Source organism: Aethalodelphis obliquidens, unplaced genomic scaffold, assembly GCF_003676395.1.
Source record: "Aethalodelphis obliquidens isolate GAN/ISIS:26980383/991018 unplaced genomic scaffold, ASM367639v1 scaffold65, whole genome shotgun sequence".
Taxonomy (NCBI): domain Eukaryota; kingdom Metazoa; phylum Chordata; class Mammalia; order Artiodactyla; family Delphinidae; genus Aethalodelphis; species Aethalodelphis obliquidens.
The window spans coordinates 8725383-8733741 of NW_020838009.1; positions in this window are offsets into that span (position 1 = coordinate 8725383).

The window sequence follows — 8359 nt, forward strand, 5'->3', positions numbered from 1 at the left end:
TCTGTGCTTATTGAGACAATCATGTAGTTATTCTTTATTCTATCAATAAAATGTTTTACAATGATTTTCCTACATTGGACCAATCTTGCATTCCTGAGATAAATATCACTTTTTTGTATGTTGCTGCATTCAGTTTGCTGTTTTTTAGTAGAGGGTTTTTACATTTATATTCATAAATGATACTGGTTTATAGTTCTCTTGTGATATCTTTGTCTGGTTTTGGTATCAGGGTAATACCTCACAAAATGAGTTTGGAAGTGTTCCTTCCTCTTCTGTTTCTAGGAAGAATTTGAGAGGGATTGGTGTTAATTCTTTTTTAGGTGTTTGGTAGAATTCAGGGGTGAAGCCATCTGGTCCTGAGTTTTTCTTTGTGGGAAACTTTTTGATCACTCATTCTATCTCTGCTTATTGTAGGTCTATTCAACTTTTCTATTTTTTACTGAGTCAGTTTCATTAATTTGTGTCTTTCTAGGAATTTGTACATTTCACCTGGTTATCTAATGTGTTGTTATATAGTTATTCATAGTATTCTCTTATAAAACTTATTTCTGTAAGGTTGGTAGCAGTGTGACCACACCACCCGCCCCCCCATCTTTCATTCATGATTTTAACAGTTTACGTCTTTTCTCTTTTTTGTCAGTCTAGCCTGAAGTTTTTCAATTTGTTCTTCTTTCAAAGAATCAACTTCTGGTCTTGTTGATTTTTCTCTATAGTTTTCCTATTTTTATTGCATTTACTTCTGCTATAATCTTTATTATTTCTTTCCTAATGTTTGCTTTGGTTAGTTTGCACTTCTTTTATTGGGGTGGCCAAAAAGTTCATCGGGGTTTTCCCATAACATCTGAATGAACTTTTTGGCCAACCCAAACACTAACGTATTAAGAACCTATTGATTTGAGTTGTCTTCTTTTTTATTGTATGATTTACAGCTGTAAATTTTTCTGTAAGCACTACTTTCACTCCATTCCATAAATTTTAGCCTCTTATGTTTTCATTTTCATTCATCTCAAAGTATTTTCTAATTTCTCTTGTGACTTATTCATTGATCTATTGGTGATTTAAGATTGTGTTAATTTCCGCATATTTGTGAATTTCCAAATTTTCCTGTTACTGATTTCTAGTTTCATTCCATTTTGGTCAGAGAAAGTACTTTGTATGAGTTCAATCCTTTTAAACTTATTGAGACTTACATCATGGCCTATCATATGGCATATCCTGAAGAATGTTCCATGTATAATAGAGAGGAATGTGTATACTTCTGTTGTTGGATGCAGTGTTCTATAGATGCATTCTAAGTGGTTGCCTTATAGTGTTGTTCAAATCGTCTGTTTCCTTGTTGATCTTCTGTCTACTCATTTTATCCATAATTGAAAGTGGAGTATTGAAGACTCCAACAATTATTGTTAAATTGTCTAATTCTCCCTTCAGTTCTGTCAGTTTTTGCTTCATGTATTTTGGTGTTCTGTTATCTTCTTGAGAGATTGTCCCTTTTATCATGAAAAAATGTCCTTCTTTGTCCCTAGTAACAATTTTTGTTTTAAAGTGTATTTTGTCTGATATTAGTATAGCCACTTCAGTTCTCTTTCAGTTACTGTCTGAATGGTATATTGTTTTCTCTCCTTTTAGTTTCAACCTATTTGTGTCTGAATCTAAAGTGTGTCTCTTATAGATAGCGTAAGGTTTGATTGTTTTTTAAAAATCCCTTATGACAATCTCCACCTTAATTGTAGTGTTTAATCCATTTATATTGAGTGTACTCAATGTAAAGGTGGAATTTATGCCTTCCTTTTGGCTATTTGTTTCCTGTATGTCTTATGTCTTTTTTATTCCTCTGTTTCTCCATGACTGCCTTCTTTGTGTTAAGTACATATTCTCTAGTGCACCAGTTTAATACCTTGTCATTTCTTTTATTATATAATATCTTTTGAGTTATTTTCTTAGTGGTTGTTCTGGATATCTTAATTTATAATAATCTATTCAATAGTTAAGATTAATTTTATTTCAGTAATATACAAAATTTTGCTCCTATATAGCTCTATTTCTCCCTTCCTTTGTGTTATTATCATCCACATTAAATCTTTATATATTGGATGCCCATCCACATCTCACTGCCATGTCATGTCACTGCCTTCTGGCTTCCACAGTTTATGATGAGAAATCAGCTGCTAATCTTATTGAGGATGTCTTGCACATGATATGTGCCATTTCTCTCTGGTGGCCTTTAAGATTCTCTCCTTGTCTCCAGCTTTCAATAGTTTGATTACAATGTGTCTTGGTATGGCTCTCTTTGAGTTTATCCTACTTGGAGTTCATTGAGCTTCTTGGGTCTGTAGGCAAATGTTTTTCATCAAATTTGGGAAATTTTCTGCCATTATTCCTTTAAATATTCTTTCTGGTCTTTCTTTTCTCCTTCTAGTATTCTCATTATGCATATGTTGGTACACTTGATGCTGTCCCAGAGGTCTCTGAGGCTTTGTTCAGTTTTCTTTATTTTTTTTCTCCTTTCTATTCCTCAAGACTGGTAAGCCCAATTTACCTATCTTCAAGATCACTGATTCCTTCCTCCACCTGCTGAAATCTGCTGTTGAACACCTCTAGTGAATTTCTTATTTCAGTCATTATACTTCTCAACTCTAGAATTTCTATATGGTTCTTTATTTATAATTTCTATCTCTTTATTGATATTCTCTTTGGTAATACATTTTTTTAATACTTTCCTTTAGTTTTTCAGATAGTATTTCCTTTAGTTCTTTGAACATATTTTAAATAGCTGATTTAAAGTCTTTGGTCTGGGGAATTCCTGGGAAGTCCAGTGGTTAGGACTCCAGGCTTTCACTGCCGAGGGCCCAGGTTCAATCCCTGGTTGGGGAACTAAGATCCCTGCAAGCCATGTGGTGTGGCCAAAAAATAAATAAATAAAGTCAGTCTTTGGTTTTCCTCAGGAACTGTTTCTGTTGATAGCTTCCCCTGCCCCATATGGATCACACTTTTTTTTCTTTGCATGTCTTGTAACATTTTGTTGAAAACTGGGCATTTAAATTGATATAATGTGGGAACTCTGGAAATCGGGTTCTTCCCTCATCCTCAGAGGTTTTCGTAGTTGCTGGGGTTGTTTGTTTAATGATTTTTCTGAACTGTTTTTGTAAGGTCTGTATTCTTTTTTGTGTGTGGCCACTGAAGTCTCTGCCTAGTTAGATTAGTGGCCAGCTAATGATTGGTCAGAGATTTCCTTTAATATCTGGAACCAGTAAATCACCCAGTCATTGCCAATGGGTTCTGTATGCTTGTTGTGGCATGCCTTCAACACTCGGCCAGACACTTGACAACTCTGCCTTAGACTTCACTCTCTCCTTGTAAGGAGCCTCAACGTCGGCTAGAGGTGACAGCATTCTCAGTTCTCTTCTGAGCATGCACACAGTCCTACATATACCTTAACCTTATAGGTTCTGAGGAGTATGTCAGATTTTCACAGCCCTTATGGGCATCTCCTTCCCTAGATCTAACTTTTAAGCTTTTTGGGTAGCCTGTTGTTTGCCCCAATTGTTATCCACTGCCTACAGCAGCCGTAAAATCAAACAATTGCATTGAAATGTTTTTACCAACACCTCCAGGGAAAAGATTTTCACACTGGGCAAGCTCCAAGTCTAATCAATAAAGACGGCCTTGCAAGTAGAGTCTTCCAGGGAGCCACCAGACAGGTCATATAATGACAATTCTACGGGAATGAAGCTTTTAAGTAGCTCCCAACCCTGATTCACCTCTTCTGTTGTCTGCCAGGCTGCTATTTTTCACTTGTGACTGTTGATTTTCAAGGCTGTCATGGAGCTGGAGAGAGGGGGATGAAAATAGGACAAGTTAAATTGCCACAAAGCTCACTGTTGTTACTGAGATTTGGATACTTTTCTTGATTAAAACTCCTCATATTGCTGCAATCTTTTGGTTAACTTCCAGAGTTCTGAAAAATTTGTTCTGACAGTTTTTGTCAGTTTTCTTATTGCCTTTATGGAGGTTATAATTTTTGAAGGTCCTTATTACTCCATTTTCACTGGTATCACTCACCAGCCAACATCTTGACTATAATCCCATGAGAGACACCTATTAAGCCACTCCCAAATGGCTGACCCACAGAAACTGAGATAATGAATGTTTGTTCTTCTAAGTTGCTAAGTGTTTGAGTAATTTATTATGTAGCAATGGATTATTAATACCATTAGCAAAAAAATACATATATTTCTCTCTTTTTAAATACATTTTTTAAAATAAAATTATTTATTTATTTTTGGCTGCCTTGGGTCTTTGTTGTTGCACGCGGCCTTTCTCTAGTTGCAGTGAGCAGGAGCTACTCTTTGTTATGGTGCGCGGGCTTCTCATTGCAGTGGCTTCTCTTGTTGTGGAGCATGGGCTCTGGGCACGTGGGCTTCAGTAGTTGTGGCACGCAGGCTCAGTAGTTGTGGTGCACAGGCTTAGTTGCTCTGCGGCATGTGGGATCTTCCTGGACCAGGGCTCGAACCCATGTCCCCTGCATTGGCAGGCGGATTCTTAACCACTGCGCCACCAGGGAAGTCCCCATATTTCTTTTTATTTAAAAAAATATTTATTTTTAAATTAATTATTTATTTTTGCTGCACCAAGTCTTAGTTGCAGCATGCGGGATCTTTAGTTGTGGCATGTGTGCAGGATCTAGTTCCCCCACCAGGGATCAAACCTGGGCCGCCTGCATTGGAAGTGTGGAGTCTTACCCACTGGACCACTAGGGAAGTCCCTTAAATACATATTAGAGCACACTATACACAGTGCCCTACACTTTTTTCACTTAGTGAATACTGGTTTCTTTCCCATTCCTTTTTTTTTTAAAAAACATCTTTACTGGAGTATAATTGCTTTACATTGTTGTTAGTTTCTGCTGTATAACAAAGTGAATCAGCTATACGTATACATATATCCCCATATCCCCTCCCTCTTGCATCTCCCTCCCACCCTCCCTATTCCACTCCTCTAGGTGGTCACAAACCACCAAGCTGATCTCCCTGTGCTATGCGGCTGCTTCCCACTAGCTATCTGTTTTACATTTGGTAGTGTATATATGTCCATGCCACTCTCTCACTTCGTCCCAGCCTACCCTTCCCCCTCCCTGTGTCCTCAAGTCCATTCTCTACGTCTGCATCTTTATTCCTGTCCTGCCCCTAGGTTCTTCAGAACCTGTTTTTTTTTTTTTAGATTCCATATATATGTGTTAGCATATGGTATTTGTTTTTCTGTTTCTGACTTACTTCCCTCTGTATGACAGACTCTAGGTCCGTCCACCTCACTACAAATAACTCAATTTCATTTTTTATGACTGAGTAATATCCCATTGTATATATGTGCCACATCTTCTTTATCCATTCATCTGTCGATGGACACTTGGGTTGCTTCCATGTCCTGGCTATTGTAAATAGTGCTGCAGTGAACACTGTGGTACATGACTTTTTGAATTACGGTTTTCTCAGGGTATATGCCCAGTAGTGGGATGGCTGGGTCGTGTGGTAGTTCTATTTTTAGTTTTTTAAGGAACCTCCATACTGTTCTCCATAGTGGCTATATCAAATCTACATTCCCACGAACAGTGCAAAAGGATTCCCTTTTCTCCACACCGTCTCTAGCATTTATTGTTTGTAGATTTTTTGATGATGGCCATTCTGACGGGTGTGAGGTGATACCTCATTGTAGTTTTGATTTGCATTCTATAATGATTAGTGATGTTAGGCATCCTCACTTGTTTGTTGGCAATCTGTATATCTTCTTTGGAGAAATGTCTATTTAGTCTTCGGCCCAGTTTTTGATTGGGTTGTTTGTTTTTTTGATATTGAGCTGCATGAGCTGCTTTGTATATTTTGGAGATTATCCCATTCCTTTTTTATGGCTCTTTGAGATTCCACTGTGCATGCATCTGACTAATGATTTATGATGGATATCTGTCTCCACTCACTTAACGATGTATTTTAAGATTATATCCAGTCTTCTGCTCTTTCAGATAATGCTGGGATGAAATAGTCTTATTTATGCAAGATTTCTCTTGTGTGTCGAAAATTCCCATTTCTAATTCTGTATTTGCCCTCTAAAAATTGGGCTTTTACATTTTGTTTCCATAGAAATGAAAACCCTGAATGAATCTAGTGGAAACAAGATTCATGAACAGGAATGAACAGGATTCATTCATTCATAAGGACAGGCAATTATCTCACTGAACAGGTAGTCTAGAGTTTTGAGGGTTCCGGGAGTGGTTGATAAACACTGACCCAGGTTTCTTCCATCCTTCAGCACTGTCACTGTTGGAGGTGGCTTCATCCTTGGACTGCAGTATGGCTGCAGCAGTCCCAAGTGTCACATCCAGACCCAGCCCACCTAGAGAGAGAGGAGATGGTCTTTTCCTGTAGCTCTCTGGTGGGAGTGAGAACTTGATTCAGAATCATCCTTGTAGACTTCTCTTTGTGGCGTATTGGGCAGAATAGGGTCACCTGTCCACTGCTGGAGCAGTCAGCGGTAGATAGAGGGTAATCATCTGGTGGGAGAGGTAACCCCAGTGTCGGTGAAGCAGAGACGGTGGACTTCCTGCAGGCAGTGAGTGTCAACATTAAACCTGAACTTGGAGCTTTGTTCTAAGGTCTTTTTAAAAAGTGTGTGTGTGTGTGTGTGTGTGTGTGTGTGTGTGTGTGTGTGTGTATTAATTAATTAATTAATTAATTTTTGGGCTGTGCCAGGTCTTAGTTGTAGCATGCAGGATCTTCGTTGTGGCATTCAGGCTTCTTAGTTGCAGCATGTGAACTCTTAGTTGAGGCATGCACGCAGGATCTAGTTCCCCGACCAGAGATTGAACCTGGGCCCCTTGCAGTGGGAGCAGGGAGTCTTACCCACTGGACCACCAGGGAAGTCCCCTGTTCTAAGGTCTTGATGTCATAGTACAAGTACAGCATTTAGTCAGAAGTACCAGAACTACCTTACAGAGTATCCCACAGGAGAAATTTTCTCAAATCTCTAAGAAAAGACTTCCAGAGTTTCCTGCTTATTGTGTTGTTATCAATTTTGAACTGATCTTGTTCTAATTGTTACTTTGGCTGCTAGGAAACTCCAAGCTAAATTTGCTGCTACTTGTAGCAATTATGAAACATTGTAGCATGTTTTATCCTCCCTTTAGCTTGTTTTAATCTTCATTTTTAATCTTGTGTGAAATTCTGGAAACTATACATTTTTGGAATGGAGCATACTAAAAAATATTTAATTTTCAATTTTTAAAAGTTAATCTTAAGGGAAACTTGAGTCTTTTTATAAAATCATGTCGAACATAAATCACTTTTTTCCTTCTGAAATCATTTTCTTTTTGAGAGTTCCACCCCGCCTACAGGCCATGGCCTTAAACCAGGTTTGTGGCCAAATTGCTAGGTACTTTGGGATAATTTGAGCTGAACAATAGAGTGAGAAACCAGTGCCTCATGTGAGGCCAGTCTCTCTGTCTGGAAGGAAACTTATTTTTAATATCTGAAAATCCTCAGATAAGTTCTTAAACCATTATTTCTATTTTTATAAAAACACTGCCCAGTCCACCCTCCACATGTAATTTGCACTCGGGCCTCCTTTCTGTCTTAGTGACCAAAACCGCCCAGCTAAGCTGCCTTGATCCTCCCCACGCCGCCTCTTGCATTGTTCTCCGTCTGCAGTGTTGTTTTTGGCCCTTAAGTTAACGCTATTGCTTCCTGATGGCCGAGTGTGTTTCCTCCTTTTCTAGATTAAATAGGATCTATTCCATGGGACAAGAATGGGGCCTTTCAGCTGGGGTTTGAGGCGCTGGTGAAGTGGGGGTGAGAGGAAGTGGGAAGGGTGGCTTGTGAAAACACCTTGTTGCAGGGTGCTTTTCATTTTGCACAGAGAGCATCTGTTAAACCACGCTTTTCAAAATCAGTGTGCTCGGGACCGAGGGAGACAGACTGCTGAAATGCAGGTTCTGGGCAGCAGGTCTGTGGGCCCAGAGGGCTGCGTGTCCAGCCAGCGCCCACACTGGCGGTGCACTGCCCCCACTGTGAGAGGTGAGGGGCTGAGGGCTTTGTTTTCTTGCGCATAGGCCTTTGGGAAGGAGTGAAGACATTCTTGTTTCTCTCGTGATTTGAGACCGTGTCAGTGGAATGAAAGGGCGTGTAACTGTACACACGTGATGGTTCTTAACTTTCCGAAATTTCCTCTTTTTATAGCAGGATGAGACAAATTGTTCAAAGTTTATTCAGCTTCTTCCTGAGCTTGTTGTGAACTGATGGTTTTAATAATTCCTTTCCCCATTGTTTCTGATCCCAATCCTTGGGGAAAAGGTTTCCTTGTGACTCAGAAGCCA